The sequence below is a fragment of the Patagioenas fasciata genome, chromosome 3 (genome assembly GCF_037038585.1).
Source record: "Patagioenas fasciata isolate bPatFas1 chromosome 3, bPatFas1.hap1, whole genome shotgun sequence".
Lineage (NCBI taxonomy): Eukaryota > Metazoa > Chordata > Aves > Columbiformes > Columbidae > Patagioenas > Patagioenas fasciata.
In genome coordinates, this window is record NC_092522.1 from 93,848,509 (window position 1) to 93,867,582 (window position 19,074).

At 38.6% G+C, this 19,074-nt stretch overlaps 1 protein-coding gene across 2 annotated transcripts in view; it reads right to left on the reverse strand.

Annotated features, from left to right (window-relative positions):
* Positions 1-19,074, reverse strand: part of KCNQ5 (potassium voltage-gated channel subfamily Q member 5) — a 286,898-nt gene that overhangs the window by 173,133 nt on the left and 94,691 nt on the right. The window lies entirely within an intron of this gene.

A 19,074-nucleotide genomic window follows, 5' to 3' on the forward strand; every position in this document is an offset into this window, starting at 1 on the left:
ATGTCTTATATCCTTGGCCATTTTTTCTCCCCAACTACTTCTTCTCCCATTGTCTATGGGACAACTCCTGCCAGCACAAGTCTAGTCTTTTACTAGTTTGGACCTACTCACCTCCTGACTCCAATACACAGAAACGCAAAAGGTTTGGGGCAGTTTCCTTTTGGGAAAGACTGCCTTCCAGTGGTTGGCCAAAGCCTCCCAGGTGTGCCTGCTCAGTGACAGTAGAAGAGGAGCCACCTTCCAAAACATCCCACACCACGAGGAGCAGAAGGAAATTGCATTTCAGTTGTCCTGACCGGCTTTGCTTCTCACTGCTTCAGCTTGAGAGCCAGAAAGCGACAAGGAAGGGGTGCTCACCAAACTCCTCCACTTCTCCACCTTTTTACAGCAAAGCAACTTCTGAAGCTGCATCAGCCACGTGAGAGCAGCTCTTGGATCACAGCCACACGGGTGACAGGTCTGGCACCACAGAAAGAACAGTGAGGTTTAAGAAGAGGCTGACATTCTTCTTAGCAATTCTTTGTTTTAAAGAAAAAGTGCTTAACTGCTCTGTGCAATTGAAGCGCAATGGAGTGGCTGAGATAACATAGCACTGTTGCAAGAAAAGGAAAAAAAAGGAAGACAAGTATCCCTGAATACTTGATCCTATGATCCAGGTAACACTAATGCCATAGCAGATATATTCAAAAGGTAACAGTTATGGGTGCTTCCCAGGAATTCGGTAAGTCAGTAACTTACCTCAAATACTCTCTCCTGTGGTGTCAGCATCTCTCCTGTTACTGCTTACACTGGATGCTACAATCCTACCAAGATGTGTTCCACCAGCTCCAAAAAACCTGCCTTGATTTACTGCTGTAATAATCAGTCTTCGGCTTGGCAGCACTTCAGTGGGAACTGCAGCTGCCCTGGTTTCTCAGAATCAAATCTAACCTGCTCTAAATCAGGCAGCAACTATTAGTGACTGCTTTTGAAACAGTGGGCACTTTGCCTTTCTGCATTCATTTACCAATCTCAAAAAAAGACCATGCTGACTTAGCGGAGACCTTGTCGTGATGAATCCATTGATTCTGCTAAAACATCGGAAAGAAGGTGGGTTACACTGCCTTTGTACATTGGGGGTGTTTTTGCTATATTTACTGAAAACTGTGCTGTGGTCTCTGTTAGCAATACTGATATGAAAAAGCCTTTTTCATTGCAAATAGAGAAACGCACTGTAAACCTACAGAACCTCATTATAGACACAGAACACTTGGTGGGATGACAACCTACACCCTAAACTTTTTGTCCCAAGAACAGATTATTCTCTTCATGTCTTTCACCAGCGATCAAGTTCGCTGAGAGAAGACCAACACCATCGCATGATTACACCACAATAATGAGCCCTGTGGTGGAACTGCAATCCCGCAAGGACTGGTGGAGTTGGACCAGCAAGAAAACCAAAACCATCAGACTTCCTGCCCATTTGTCCTTTTGCTTATTTTGATGATGTGGAGACCTGCATCATACCAGTATCACCAGTTAATTTGATACCCGACTACGCAGTGTCCAAGCTGTACATCATTTTTGGGTACTTCACAAATTATTTCTGCTGTATATTAAAACATGACATTGAATTTGCTGGCAAAGTGGAAATACAGAAATCTTAAAAAATAAGTGCTCACCAGACACCAAATGAGAATAAAAATTGCCCTTACCTCTTCATCACTAATTTCTTAATTTTATTCTGGTTGTGTTCTGATGTTTTCTGCAACTCCTTTAATTTTATATAATGTTAAGCAAATGTAGAAAGCCGCACAAGCAGGCAGTCCAGCTAATCAATATTGTCAGAGTAAGAAGAAAAAAATCCAAAAGCAATAACTGAAAACTGAAAAGAAATCCACACATTTCCATGAATATTCCAGCTCTTGAAAAGTAAGACATTTTTCACTTAATTAAGTTTTGATTTCCAAATGATGACATCAAATCAGAAACAAAACCGGAATTTAGAGAAGGTACACAAGAATAATCTTACTGCTGATATTATAGTGATACATTTTGAATTCAATGGGTTGTAACAGAAAATAGTTTTTGCTCATATTAGAATCACATAAAAGATAACTTTTCAACTTGTTTTCATCCCAAGAGGAAAATTCACGTAAAAATATTGGAAGTATTTATTGCATATATAAGTCCTTATCTCTAAGTAGAGTCACCCATTTATACAGTATCCATGGAGTGTGACATTTTTATTTTATATTTTGATTTTGATTTTTTTTTGTTCCCTTTAAAAAAACTTCCCAAACCCAACAGCCAAGGGACCAACCTCACTTCACTGTTTTCCAGTGCAAATCCCATTGCTTGTCCAAACAGCTTCCCCAAACTGTACCGAATCGCCGAATCTAAAGAAATAGACTTCTACCTATTTTTATCTTTATCTATCAGTTCAGATGCCTTTAGTATAGAAGATACACTGATTCTATCGAGAACAGTCAGTACTTGGTAAAAACAGGTATTGTGGCTAGAGGGATACAAGGTGGAACAATCCAAGCTCATTCTCTTTCAGTCACACACAACCAAAGCATCTGTTACTTCTTTTACAAGTTGCCAATGACAGAAAGCAGCTTTCACCTCCTACTGAAAGTACATACAATGCGACTGCACTAGGAAACCCTCAGATACTGGAGCCTTCTTTGCAAATGTATGCCGACACATTTCCATCGAATATATTAAAAAAAAAAAAAAAAGGCTTTTATCTTCTTTTGGTATCCACTGTTCTTATATTATTTATGAGCATACTTTTATTTTTCCTGTAGATTTCTAATATCCTGACATTTTTTGCTTCTCCTTACACTTCATAAAGTTACTTTGAAAGCTAATTCAGGCAAATCAATTTTCTCCCTGTACAAAGTAAACACAACCACCACTGTTCCTTATTTTTAAAGAACAGTGCCTCTAAGGCATCCCTTTTACAATATACAGATTGTTAATTCTCTTCCTGAGAACATTTCAGTTTACTGCTAGCACAAAAGTTAAATTTCAGGCTCATGTCATAGAAGTATAAGTAGACACTAAGCTTTGGTTATGCAGGCTAAAAAAATGCCACCTATAAAACCTAAAAATCTTTACATGCAACATTTTCACCACACATTTGCCCAGGAATATAAAGATAAGACAGCCAGCTGCTGCGGAAGAGGGAAAAACACTAAAATTCTGCAGCTCTGCTATATTTAATTGCATTCTATGCATTTCAAAACTCTTATTTAGATGGGAAATTGTAAATAAAGCTAACATAATAACAATGGTGATATTCTCTTCACAGGGTTTGGTCATGAAAATGAGCTTGGACTAGTCCTGCTGGTTTGGTTTAACTTTTGTAAATGTTGGTCAAAATGCGATGCTGGAGGTAAGCAGCATCTAGTATCACACTTGCTGACATACGGTTGTGTTCTGCTGCTTTGGTTGGCTGGGAAAGAAGAAAGATCTCTGGGGTTTCTGCACAAGTCTCCCTAATTGTCTTGGTTCTGTTCCAGTGATAAAACATCGGTGATTTCACAGGCTAAGCCTGCTGGGGATGTTCAGAGCCATACAATGTGAAAAGGGGTTTGTCAAGGGCTGTTAGAAATGACAATGATCAATGAGTAAGTTGACAGTGCCAATAAAACACTCCAGTTGGCCAATATTAGCAAAAAAATATCAATTTTAGCCTTTAAAAAGAATTACTACGTATGATGAGACACAGTCATTGTTTGCTGTATCTGCTACCTGACATGACTGCCTTTATACAAAGGAAAACAATTTTGACAGTAGGAACAACAGTTATTGTTTCCTTTTTTTCCTTTATATTTGTTTTTGGTAAACAGAAATGCTACAGAACGATTAAATTAGTCATTAAAATTGGATCCAAGCAGAATTCAGCCAAAGCTGTATGCTTTATTGAAAAGTTAATCTTAGAGATTTATAAATGGAGTGAATTTATCTTCATTACAGAGGCCAAGAGTAGATTTCTCAGAAAACTAATCACTTCATAGCCAATGTTTGGCAGCTGAAGAACTGTGAAAAATTCAAGATCCTGACAGAAGGCCAACAGAATAGGCTGCTGGAGACAGAAAAGTAATTTCCAGGGTTTACTAAAAATCTCAAGGTATGCCAGTTCATGCAATAGTTAACCATTCATAACTGTAAACAAGAAGATATTGGCGGTGCCAATGAATCTATAGCAAAAAATTTTTGAAAACTTTACTGAATTTATCGTCATCTATAGCAAGAGTGCCACTGGTTTGGCATATTTCACTCGTAATTTGCAAGAAGAACAGAGACCTTATCTTAGAGCATTGTAAAATATAAGGAAAATAAGCCAAAGTGCTGAATACAACAGATGGTTAAGAATAGAAAACATTTTTAAAGGCAACAGAAAAACAAAGAAGAATGAAAGCATAAACATTTAGAGATACTAGGAAACAGACAGAGAAAAAAAAGAGTCAATTGGCACTGATAGAACACAGTTTTGGAAAAAATGGAAAATAACTGAAGACATCACATGCTGCTGTGCCACAGCAATGACCAAAAGACAATTCGGTGCAACAGTTGACAACAACAGACTGAAATCTTTTCAGGTACAAAAGAAAGTAAAAAGCTCAGTTTGGGCTACATATTCAAAACTCTGAGCAGGGAGATAACCACAATGCTTCCAGATATTAGTGACACATTTACCACTGAGAGCTAATGGACCGAAGTTGCCGTTTTCCACTTCTCCTACAAGGATGTCTCATAAGGCATTCATGTTCCTAGTTACATGATGAGTCAGACAGTAGTGGAGGGTCCCATCCAAAATCAGACCTCTGCTAACATGAGGCCACCTTGGTGGATGCAAAAATGCTCCCTGTAAATGGACCTGCAAATGCCTGGACCAAGAGCTGGACCTCAGCTATATGTCCCTGATGTCTCATGCTCTCCTGCCTCCCAACCAGAAGGATCCACAGCTGGATCCCAACATCCTCCTCTACTTTTTATTCCTGAACCAACCCCGCATCTTTAGCCAAAGCCTGCATTGTATGGGGTTCATGTTTACACGTCTGCAAGAGATCCTGTTGGCCTTGGCAGAAACATCCCATGAACCATAAAAACGTTCAAAATTCAGTTATATAGATGATCAGGAAATAATAACGTTTGGTTTCTGCCCAGGCTGATTTAGTTCACTTCTGCAGAAGAAGCTCAATACAGGTATTCAGGACCATCTAAGGCTCTCCTACTGTTTGCTAGCAGCCAGGTAAACTGACTTCAAGAGAACAGTTCACAGTTAAATCAGTCCAAAATGCAGTGCACGTGAGCCAATGGTCTTTAAATCAACAGAAAATAGAAATGAGATTTCTGAAGATTGTAAAGAAAAGGAGAGCAGAAATATAAAGCACATACACAAAAAAAGTTTCTGAATGTGAATAAGCAAGGTTCTGCAGTCATGCTTAAAGTAACAAGTCTCAGACTAAACAGCATGCAGTATTTGTAGTGGGGGAATCCCCTAGTCACTCTGTTTCAATTTCCTCACTATAAACAGAGAGAAAACAGTGCTATTTACATGCTTTTCACTGATAATCTGAATGCTAGACTTGGACGATAGAAGCTGTTTGGTATAAATGTATGTATTTCTTGTACTAGAGAGTGCTTGTCAAGAAATACAGATTATTCCTTTGCCATCTGGGAAAGAATAAATAGTGCATTCTAAATCCCTCTCCAGGACACAGCCATCCAGTCCCGCAGGCACCTCCTGCATATCTATATATAAAAGGTGTCATGATCTGATCCTTTGAGATTCAGTTCTGCTCTGATTAATTTCCACTTGTCTTCTGAAATCTCGTGAAACCATCTTCTCTGGGTTTGCACAGGTTTTTACACTTGGCTAACAACTGTAAAACAACTTTCACCTCAGACTCGTGACAGGAGGTCCACTCAGTGCCCTCTGTAATTGCACACTCAGTGTCCGGTCTTCAGGAATCAAAATAATAAACCCATTTCTAAAGAAAAAGTGCTAATTGCCACACACCTCAATATGTCAATCAATAATTTCTATGAACATTAAAAAATAAAAACAGCAGGTAAGTTGAGAGAGTACACAGGAGCTTTCCTCCTGAGTCACTTGAACTGAATTTTCAAATCGACATTTTTTGAGACAAAAAGGAACAACTATTCCAATAACTTCAGATTTCCTTTTTCTATTTCTTTCTCTCATGCCTTGTCAGTATGAATAATGAAGGGTAAACACCCAGCTGGTTACACATTCAATATCAGTCTGGCTTTCTCCTGGGAATGGAACATGCTACCTTCTGTGTAATATAATGGTGCAAAGTTAAGGGAGAAAAAACAAGAAATACCAACATAAGGATGATTTTCTTTCACTCAGTAAATGACATTTTTACTTTTTTTTCCATTATGTAACGATAAACAGCTTTGACTTCAGTTGAAAATGTACAGAATGGATTTCCTTACATTTTAAGTACTTGTCCAAAGCCAAGGAAGTGTAAGAAAATGATATTAACTACTAGCAACAAATGTTCACTCGGTCAAGCTCTGTTTACAATAATATTACCTCTAGCAGCCCATATTACAGAGCAAACAAGCAATAAACTGTCATGCCAGATTCTTATGGAAATGAATGGAGTCTGTGGTGTAACCCATTTAACCAGTGTGGAATATGCTGTAATGGTTTTGTTACAAAGCTTCAGACGGACCCCAAGCAAACATTTACTGCCTGCATTGAAGCAGAGAGAGGCATTCTCGGGCTTCTACTGCAGGATGCACTATTTCTCCCAGCCATTCAAAGCTCATTAGCTGTCACGGCAGACGCAAAGAGCAACTGTGACATGAGCCACTAAAAATACCTCTTATTGGCATCTGTTCTGTGGTATTTTGTATTCACTGGAACCTTCAGTGGGTGTGTGAAATTTTCCAGCTGCTTATAATATACAGGACTGAACCTTCAAAGACTCAGTTACAGACCTTGTGTTAGAGAGAAAGGAAGGTTTAGCAGAGGTAAAAATAAAAAAGCTACCTCTACATGCTAGAACACTGCACAGTGTTTGCAGTTTGCTGGCAAATAAGCACAGGTTTGCAAGTTATGGTGACAGTCTATCCAAAAACTGACTCATTCTACTATTCCCCAAAGTTTACCACACATATACCATGTTTTCACCCTGTGACTGTCTGCTTCATTTCTACCCCATATATAGCAGACTGGAAGTGACTTCTCATTTTTGCTTGTAAGTAAATTAAAACTGGTGGGCTTTTTGTGTATTTTTATTTTTCCAAAATGCCATATGCAATAGCTTCACCTACATTTTCAACTCCCAGTAAAGCAAATAAAAAGCTGAGAAAGAGGAACTGGTCTTTTAGGTTTATTTTATCAAAATCAGCAAGGCAAAGAGCCAGAAGCCACAGAGCAGGACACTGCGCCAGGACTGTCTACTGTATGGAAGCCCAGCACACAGTGGTGGGGAGAAAAGCTGCCCTGTGCTGGTGATCATTTTGCCACCAACCTTCTTCAGCACATTAGCTTCCCCAGCAGCAGGTAGTTTTCTGCCTTACTGCTTTCTTTTGTGGTACACGTTAAAAATAAATACACGTAAAAAATAAGAAGATCTGTTCAGGGTTTATGACTTCCCATAGGAAAAAAAAAAGCCAATTAAAGGAGTCAAGGAGGTAACTTGCAATAACAATTTAATGAAATGCTATGGGTCTCATCAGCTCTCTGAGCTGGTATTTGCAGTAGATATAACAACTGTCTGCTGCAGGTGGTTGGCCAAAACCAATAAAAGGCATGAGGAACACAGAACTACTTTCATTTAATTAAGGAAGTGTCATATTATCTGGTATTAATTATACTGAGGAATAATAAAACTGAAGAAGCCTAAATGATCTCAGATGGTAGAAAGGGAAAGAGCTCCACCACAACCTGTATTCAGCGAAAGAAGCCTCAGTTACTTAGGGAAAATCCACCCACATTATAACCTCTTTCCAGCTATTTAATGTGCATTCTGAAATGACTATACAATACAGCTGAGATAAGCAGAAAGCTTTCTGCTTAAAAATTATTGCAGAAGATATTGGTTCATTGTGTCTCCACAGGGAAATTGAATAAGACTTTACCTCCATCAGCAGATCTAGTGAAAAGAGTATTAATCATATCACTTTATGGAATACTTTTGCATTACTAAGCAATCATTTTTTTTCTAAGCTGTAAGACAAGACACCATTTCTTGTGAGACGAATAGTGAGGAATTACCACTTAGACAATGGAACAGGGCAAGTTCATTCACTGTAATGTTGATCTTGGCTTGGTGGCACTCAATATACTGTCATGACTAATTTCCAGCTACAAGGGTTAGTAAACTCACATCATCAGAGATATGAGTTGGTAACAAATCTATTTATACAAGTATCAGATGTCTCTTTGAGATTGTAAGTATTGCTCATAAGGGTTTTCCATTTCAAGAAGATAATGAGTAAGCAAATAAAACATAATATGCTAAAGATAATGATGATTAACTTATTTATTTCTCATAGAACCACACTGACAGTTCCAGTGTATGGCAAAGCACACTTAAGTCAGTTCTTTCCAAGAAAAAGTAGCTTACCGCAAAGTAATAGTGTATTTGTAAGCCTCATAGAGTAATGAAGACAAAACTTACTGAGAAAGCAAAAGGATGGATTGAACCAACAAAATCACCTGTTTCTGTGATCTGTAGAAACACATCGGGGACTCTCAGGAACCTGGATAGTGTAAAATTTATTAGTAGTTAATAGCGCTGGCAACAACAGGAACTTTCAATGGCAATTACGCGATGTTCAGAACCTGACCAGCCTGACTCCCTTCTGCAAGAGCGGGTTACATCAGAAAAATGCTATCTGGCTTCCCTCTTTTGAAATACACAGTATTAAATGGCGACAAAGGAAACTTGATTCCAACAGAGTGGACTCGAAGGAGCAGACGCAGCAAGCAAATGGAGTGGGAGAAGAGAATCTGGCACCACAGCTTCTAAGCCCAGCCTACCTCAGGCCCCCAGAGCTATGAAGAACATCACCTCTGAACTCTGAGGAGGGCAGCGTGGCATCCGTGCCTGCCTCCCCGGGACCAGCTGTCCCCACGGTGAAAACGCTGCCAAGCTAAAAGCGCGTTGCCAGTCCTGCAACCCGAACCCTGTCCCCAGGCTATTGCCAGGAAACCCCACTGCTTGGAGGAGAGGGCTCCCGCTGTGGCAGTTTGGAGATCTGCTGACAGACAGCTGTACAACACTTGATCTTGGCCCTGCCCACGCCCGTGGCCAACGGGACCGACGGCTCGTGGCCGGAGAGGAAGATGCTGAGCGTGCCTGGGCAGTCATCCTCATCGGAGCTGCAGATGCCAGTCTGGCCCTGTGCATGAAGTCACCTTGTAGGCAGGGAACACGGATGAGAAATCGGTCTGACTGTGGAAATGGGGCAAGCCAGAGCTTCACAGATAATATCAGTGAGACCCAGGAGCACCAGGTGGGCAATGTGTCACCTCAGTGCCAGCCTGCACCCTGCAAACAAAACCAAACTAAACAAGAAAAACTCCAAAAAACAATGCAATAACTTGTACCAACTTCCTCGTCCATTTATAATACAGACCCATATATTTTAACGGTGGTATACCAATGTAACTGAATGGAAGTATTTACTTACTCAGCAAGGGATGATGTGAACAGGGTATCACTGCAAACCAATGCATCATAGAAGTCATAGTATTGTAAGAATCTCAGAGGGTGATAAAATATATTTGATAAAATAAGGGTATATGTAAACTCAAATCCAAATGTTCCATCTGATTTTATAATATTAATGTGGAATGATAACTGAATACTTCTCCAGTCAATAGGTTTCCACCTCTAACTATACCCTGGGAATCTATCATGTAACATATACGCAATGGTAAGGCACAGTATCTTTGCAACTACTTTAATATTCGCTTAGAGAGGACTCAACCCTTGAAGCCAAGAAAAAAAAATGACAACTAAAAAGAAATAAAATCAGAAATAAGATTAACCATTGGTAACACACTGACAGAATCTGCTACTCTTTATAATCATAGATTTTTTAATAAATCCAATCTTTTGGCCAATTCAGATTATGGTCCTGAATGTTTTAACTCCATGTTCTGATCATGCAAAATGAAATTTTGAGCTCCACACATTGTGACTGCAAAACCAAAAGAGATCAAAACAAACAGAGGGAACCTGAAATTCTTCATCTCTTGCTTAGAAGTGCTCAGCTGGGTGAACACCAGGACAAAATGCAGAATATTAGAACTCCGTGTATAGCAACACTCTTCTCTGTCCCCCAGATGTTGTACCCATGAAGGATAGCTTATATTTGATGCAGTGTGATGTTTTCATACAGAACATTCATACCGTAGCATATTTTGTTCTTAAAAAAAAAAAAATCAAAAAATTCTAAATTCAAATAACCTGCCCCTGATTCATACTGCGAAGGGAAATACATTCTCCTACCCAGGGCTGGGCATCTCAGGGTGCCAGGAACATACAGCTCCTCTGCTTTTTAAAAAACAAGGCACTTACTTATGAATTGCTCTTTAAGTGAACGGAATCAGTGGGAATTTGACAGCGTTTTGCCAGAAGAATGTTTTGCCTGTGGGCTAGAACTGCTATGGGCAGCACAGTGTCACTTCAATGAACTCCAGATAACCAGGGCTCATGTGAATGATTTCTTTATGCAAGGCTCTCACAGCCAAAACCCATCTGAAGGAAACACTCTGTTTCAAGAAATTCTAGTCTTAGCCTCCTCCTCATTCCCTCGGTCTATAAAAATAAAAAGTTAGCTTAAAAATGTAGTAGAGAAATAAAACAGCATCCAAATAAAATTTATTCACTCCCAGGCAACTGTGTTTCCATTTCTAGCTTACTGGCAGAAGACGAATTTGTGACTTAAGGGCAGAATTTTACAAGTGGGAATGTAGCAAAAGAGGTACCTTTATACAGTATGGATTTATCTGCTTTGGAATGAGATCTTTCAGACTGCTCTGTGCTGAACCTCATTACTGTTTACTTCACAGTTATGGATTATTATATTTCTAAAATTCTGTTGTTTCTAAAACCATGCATTTAAAAAAATGACTGTACAGCCCACATACTTTTTCTCAAAGAAATATATTTAGTTTACCTGCTCTGTATGTTAGTCTAGAATATATGATAGGCTTGTAAAACTACCATTTAAATTCCTTGGTAGAGGTGAAAAGCTTCTTCATTATCAAGTCTGAATTATATCAGCATGAATATTCTCTTTTTTTCTTTTTTTTTTTTTTTTCAAAATTACTCTCTGATATTTGAGTTGCTTAAACAGAGCTAATAAGGCCTAAAAAGGTGCAATAAATATGCATGCATAAATGTGCAAATGTAATAATAAATAAGCATTAAGCACCACTTATGAAAACACAGGAGACAAACAATAGCAATTTAATGTCTCTCTCAATAAGAATGAAAAAGCTTTTCATCTCCAGGTGTATGGCATTCAGAATAATCTTAAATAAGCTTTTACCGAGCAAGGAGAAAGTGCTGTCATTTATTCTGAAGCCTATAACAATGAAGAGCATAAAAACCAAAGGACCACAAGATAATTTTTTTTCTTTAAATTGGAAGAAGGCACTGCTGTTTCTTTAGATAAGAGACACATTTTAGCCTAATTTAGACTAAAGTATCTCCACTAATGGTGATATAATGTTCCTGGTGTTCTGATACAGCAATATTCAGATAATATTAAAAAATGGCAATATAAATGAAGTCTTGTCCACTAAATTGTTCTAAGTAATTCCTGTTCAACGGTATATGCAGCACAACAATAAAGCATATTGAAAACATTTTTGTATTGCTGTTACTGATCAGTGCAGAATTGTGATTTTTTGCAGTGGCATCTGGGGACCAAATCACAGGAAAATAAAGACTGTATCTGCATGGTCAAATACGTATTTTTGTCAAATCATACCATAATATATGTAAATCTGCTTGAATTTTTGAGGATCTAGGAGCTCCTAAAGAATGTGTGTTTGGGTCTAATGGGATAACCAACCATCATGACAATTAGATGGTGCAGAAATAGTTTGGCAGAAAAAACAATGAGATTTCCCATATGTAAGAAAAGAAAGTAGTCAGTTAGTAAAACATTTTAATTTTTTTTTTCTTTTTCTGTTTTATGATCTTGAGAAACAGAGGAGTGATGATATGCCACTGACACGTATTTGCCTATCTCCACCTCAAGTTTTACTGCTTGTTTTGGGAAACTCATGCTCAGACACAACAGAGATTTTAAAACTACTCTACCATTTATTTTTTTTTCTGAAGTCACTATGCTGCAATATAAGCAATACAATAACAGAGTCTTTTAATTTCTTTTAGTCTTTGGTTGCTAAATTCATGGCAGCAATTTCACTACTTCTACTAGTGTACCGGAACTGAAAATAAACCTGAACTGCTACCCATTGAAGGAACAAATAAGACACCTTCCTGTGCAGATTTATTTAAAATAATATATTGCTATTTCCTTCAGATTTGCTTTGATTTATTAATATAAAGCTGATATTAATAACTACTAATGATTTGCTCTCTTTAGTGACTGTTGCATGTTGTTTCTTTCTCATTTCAACTCCTATATAATTTAATGATAAAAGTACAGAACTTTTATTACAATCTAATTTTCTACCTCTTAATTGTCTTCTTGACATCATGACAGGCTTTCTAGCTCTTTCTTTTCCGAGTACAAGGTCTTTCAAAAAATGGACCCAATTCGAAATAACTACATCTTTGAAACTGGGTCAATTGTTGAAACACCCTGTAGTTTCAAAAGAAAAAAAAAAAAAGGATCCAAAAGAGGTAAAAAACCAGAAACGAACAAGCTAACTTGGCACACTGACTTAATGTAACTCTTTGAGTTCTCCAGATTATTAAGTTACAAGTCATTTCTTACTATGATGAGAGGCATAATGGTCTTCTCCTACCACATGAAAAAAAAATACACAGGAAAACCACAAGAAATGTATGCAACAGCATCTCCATCTGCAGCCCTCCTACCTCTCACTGTTCAGATTGCACCAAACATGCACCTTCTAAGCAGAAACCCTGGGTAACACAGAGCAGATGGCAGGGCTTCTGGAAGCGAGGAGGCAGGACTGTGAATCTGGGACCCTTTGCTCTAACCCTGACTAGTATAATGCTGTGACAAATGGGTAGGTAGACCTTCTCAAACATAAATAATGGGGATAATGTTACCTGCTTCCTGGGGCTGCTGCGAGGACTAATGGCCAGGCAATACTTTAAAAATCCTGCACAAGCACCATATTTTAACACCCTCAGGACTCCCAATGGAGTCAATGAAAAGATTATTGTTTCATGTTTGGCAAGAGCCATCTAGAACAAGAATGATCACTGCTTGAGTAAAGACAGGATGACGTGTCCTCCAAAGCTGCTGAGATCGGGGAATGGTGGATCAAGGGGGGCAGCATCTCCATGCATGAGCAAACCCTCGCAGGGACTGCAACCAGGGACCGAAGAGCTACTTTTGTGTAAAAAAATGTGCTTCACCCCCTTTGGAAAGGAAAAATTCTCTTGGGACACAAAAGCTGACACTTCCGGCAATGCTGTGGGACATGTTTCTTTGGGATGGGCCCATTCTGGGTCTGTTACACATGGAAAGTGCTTATTAAATGTACAACATGCCTCTGTTTGCTCAACACCTCAGTCTGAAGCCACAGCAACTGAAGCGGAGAGAAGCTACCTTGAAGCTCAGTAACTCAGGATATGAACACGCTATGCTGTGCTAAGGAGAATTAATTGGCTTCTTGAGTGGGTGTCGTAGCTCATGCAGATATCTAGACTTACCAGCATCCCTATCAGCTAGTTTAATCTACCTTGGTTCTTTTTAAACTACACTTGTGTCATTTCTGTAGATACTAGTTTGTTACTCATATTTATAATTCAACTATAACTTCCTGAAAAAAATGCGGACACGCATTTTCAATTAAAGTATCAATAAAGCAGAGAAAAGATAGCTGTATTTGTGATGAGTAGATATACAACTACTTACAGAAATTTTATTAACAGAAGTGCTACATAGTAAGTTCAAAATGCTTTCAAAAATTGATAGACTCACTTTAAAATACACAGAGCTTGTTGTTAGTTTAATTCATCAAACTATGAACATGTATTGTTAATGAACTATCCCACTTAAGTGCATGAAATAGAAAAATTTAAAGATTCAAGTTAAAAAACATGTATCTGCTAAATATTAAACTGCCTTGAATGACAACACTAATTAAAAATTAAAAGTTCAATGTAAAGACACACAATAATATATATCAAGAAAACAAACAAAACATCTGACTTTTTTTTTAAATTTTATGTAATAAATAGCATCACTATTCTGCTGTCGTAAATGCTGTTCTGTCATTAATATCAAGTCAGCATTTGCAGTTTAATTTACTTTTGATTAGATATGCATTGTATGACTCAGTGCAGATCTTAAAAATCTATTATAAAATACCCCAGTCAAGAGAACAATAGTTAATACAAAGCAGTTGACCCCTTCTGCTGATTGAGTTTGATTAGCACGGATGGCAGCTGCACATGCACAGGAAGAAAACAAAGCCCTGCAAAAGAACTCAGGGATCAGTATGTCAAGGTGCTGGCGTAGGAGTCCTGGTGATGTTTTTCCCCCAATATTTCTCCTAAAAGGAACAAAACAAAGCCAAACAGATCCATAATAACAACATTTCTCATTTCTCTCTACACTTTTCAATAAATGTTGCTTTAGTTTTCTTGGCTTGCTTGACTGCAAGAGAATGACTGGCATAATCAGAAAGTGGTTTTTAGAGATACTTAATGAGCTTAACTCTACTTGCTTTCTCTTTTAGCTAAGATCCTCATCACATTTACAATAGCCTTTTCTGTCAAAAGAGTAAATTCGGAGTTGAAAACCTGTAGGGGTCAGCGAGGACCAGCCAGGAGCTCATCAAAAAGTTCACTGCCCGCAACAGGCAGTGCTGCTGTGTCCCACGGAATGCCTTGGCCACTGGGACTCAAGCACATCTGAAGACCAGGTGGGACAGTAAGGACCAACTCCTCTGCTTTGAAGTGCCCGCTCCTGGAACTAACTGTATTTAGAGGGGTTATTAGTCTCTACTTCAAATGCTATTTATTTGAAATTTCTTTCTCCCAATAAACAAACACTGCCAGAACAGCCTGCTATATCTTCGTTCTCCACTTTTCTTTCTCTACTTTCTAAAAAATGACATAATTAAGTCATGTTCAGGCACATTAAGAAAAGCATGTTTACTTGCATACCACTCTCAGAAATAGGGGTATATTAATGCAGATGATAAAAATAACTTACACCTAATCACATCAGCAAAAATCTGTGCAAGCAAGGCACAGGAGGTTGGCAGCAAATGAGGAAATCTTTGTGGTCACTGCATTGGGCAAGCACTGTAGGAATAAACAACAGCATACTTTTTGCTGGTGCTGTTTCAGTTTCACAAGATGACTTGTGTGACCTAAAGCCACTGTCAGATTTGAAACACTGTAAACCTGTGTGTACATTATTTTCCTGTCAGATGTGACATTAACTTAAACACTGAAACATATTTATTGCTAGCCATATAGAAGGGCAGAAAACACGAACAGCAGAAAATTACAACCGCTTGCAGTTAGGCCAAATAAACAGGAACTAAGGACACAATTCAGTTGCCTAAACATTGGCACCCACTGGCATTGGAGACATACTAGGATATCTGAGACATCTGCACAGGGCTGGTAGATGACAGATACTCAGCAGGAGACCTGCAACCTCCAGAAACCACAGCTGGTGGCCTGGAGAAGACCCAAGAGCATCTCAAATAGCACCAGTTGCCTGTGGCTAGGCATTGAAATGAACCCTCAAAAGACATCACAGAAAAGTTTTTATGGGGCGCTCTGTTTAGAGAGGCATGCCTCCATTTAACAGTATTTCCAAATTTGATTTCACTGTTGGTATTCTCTATAAGTCTAACGAATGACACTGGACACTGACCTTAAATGGGGCCTTTGCAACTATATCCTAACTTTTGATAGGAATAGTTACGCTACAAATTCACAATAACTTGTCAGTTGCTCAAGCAGAACTTGTAAAGAAAGATTTTGCTTTAGCAGTTTTTCACGTAACTGCCAAAATATCAAGGTACCATGTCCACAGCAGTGTGCTACTCCCTACCTAAGCCTCAAAAATAGTCTGATAACACAGAAGGTTTTTTCTGTCAATGCTTTTTAATTTTTCTTTTTATTCTGTTAAGTTTCAATAACGATTAAATTTTCTTGAACTAATTCTATTTGGAAGTCTTGAAATCATTATTTCCCAAGACTGCAATAGTCACTTTTAGTCTCTTGTCACAGAGACCACAATAATATCTTCTAGTTTCTTTCCATTCAAAACTTAATCAAATAATGTCCATGGATATCAAAGGCTGGCTACAAGAGAAACAGTTTATTCTGAAACTGCTATAAAAACACAAGATACTAAGGTTTAAAGAAAGACTTTTAGAGGGCTTACGGTTCTTGATGTTGAATTTAATTTTACTTAAATTAAGCTTGAGAGAGTTCTCTTTCTTTTTCCATGCTGGTGCCCTAGCTACCCAAATGTAAACATATTCCTCTTCGTAAATGAAGGCACTCATGGTGGAAGGACTAAAGATATTCTAATCATACTGTGATTAGTACTTAAATAGGATGTGGGGCATTTCCTTTTGGCAGTCCATGGGGGCACAGGAAGTTGAGCCTGATCTTCCCCAATGGAGAAAACATTCAAAGGTTACAATTCAGTCTCTCACACCAGTCAAATGAACCCAAATTGTGGTTCAGACAAAAAGTTTTAAATTTAGTTTTAATTGCAATGACAGCATCTTGACAGTGTTCTAATCAAACGGGGAGTATCCCAGCAAAGCAATGGGGTCCCATCTGCTTTGTTGTTCCCAGGAATAGCAGTTTGCTGCTAGATTACTCTGTTTGTCTAGTCATTGCTTTGGGGACATGGATCCAAAGCTTTCTTTTGTCATCAGTCTTTTATAACAGAGGAGATCTCTGTACTTTAATCTGTTTTATTAAACTCACTCTCCAGGACACAACTTAGCTCCATACGGCATGACTGTGGCTGAACAGAAGTTGGTCACCGCCTTTCTCCAAGGAAATGTTTCTGCTTGTCTGTGTCATCCTATCTCTCTCATTTTCATTCTTCCTTGTAAGCCAGATTCCCCACTCCCACAATACTTTCTGATGGACTATGTTTCTGGAAAGTGAGAACAGGAAATCAAACAAACATGTACTGACTAGAGGATGAGACCACAAATAAACTGGTCTATAAATTCCATGGGATGATATGGCAAGGCAGCCAAGTGTAAACACTACAGCTTTCCTTGAGAGGTTTCAGAAACTTATTTTTAATGCAATCCCAAAACCTTCCATTGTAGGTCAGCATTTTTGAATAAAATAAACTTTTAATCAAAAATCCATTTTTCTGTCAAAAAAAGATTCAGCAGAAAGGGTAGTATTCAGTTAGTTTTCACCTATCGTAAGGTTATTCATGCTAATAATTGTCCAGGCTCTTTGCAAATACCAGGATGCACATCTCTTGTAGTGTTGATTCCTCGGAAAACGTATGTTGAAGATATGATCTCACATGAGGGAGTAGTAGCTGTGTTAGATAGATACATGCTTTCCCCTCGTCACCCTTTATCCCTCCCTCCATGCAGCAGCTCCCCATCCCCGCACCCATACAGGTAGTGCAGGGGTTTCTGCTGCCCGGCTGTGATACAGAGGGAGGAAATCAATGGTCTGGATCAGGAGTGTCTCAGCAGTTCTTACATTGAAGCTTTATCAGTTCTCCTACTGCTTGCAGCCAAGCAAAGAGCACAGCACACTTCTACAGCATCAAAACACTCTATGAACCTCCAGACAAACTGGAAAATCCCCTCTGGCAGAGTCTAGGAGGGAGCTCAATGCATAACAGAGCTGAAGTTAAGCAAAATGGACCTTATCTGAAATGTTACAAGGTTCAGTACTGTAAGTAAATTTCCATCTTTATGTTTCTTGTGTCTTCTTCTGAGGCTGCACACAACTATTTTAAGATATTTAGAATGTTAAAATGACCTGATAACTCCTTTTTTTAAAAAAATTAATTTCTGTTACTATACATATATACATATATCACTCAAAAAAATTCCTACATTTTCCTATTTTAAAACAATACTGTTCATTTAAGTAAAACATTTCAGACATGCCTCCTTGACTGGTTACAGTAGCTCAAGTTCAGCATGGTTTCAGCAGCCCCAGGCATGGCTTTGTCTGTGGTGTGAAGAGAAGTGCACAGAACAACTGCTGTAATTATTTCCTCAGATCTCTGGCCACATTCCCATTTCAATCAAATTAGCAGTGCTCTTCCTCATTCTTGTACCTCTATGAGAGCTGCTGAGTTGTCTTGCTTCCAGTTCCTTATGCCAGTAAAAGATGAAGAAAGAGAAACAGTGAGAGACAAACAGGATAACAGGAAGGGACCTCCTCTTACAGGTACTGTATCGGCATTTAAAAGACAAGGATAAATCATTTAACTCTCAGCACAGACATGGTCACTGGTTCTGTATGACTTCCAAAGGATGACAACTACTCTTGACTATGATGCCTCTTCAGCATCTTGTACTCTGATCCTCAAGTGTTACTGACACCAATTAGCAATAAAACCACAAGTCTGAGCAAGTACTGGCTCTTATTCTCTTAGGCATATAATGTACACTTGTGTTGACTGCAGACATTAGGCTAGAGCTTCTGATGAGAAGCTGACCAGGTGTACTGGTTCATCATCCAACTTCCAATTTCTGACTTACTCCTTTGCATGTAATCCTGCCAAGTACAAATCTCTATACTATGTTCTTCAGACAGTTTTTGTTTCCTAGAAGAGCTGATGACCTCACCAAAAACAGTTGCTACATCATCAATGCACTGTTGACAATTCTGAGGTTCATTTTGCTTTACTGGCAAATGTTCTCTAAGCAAACCACAA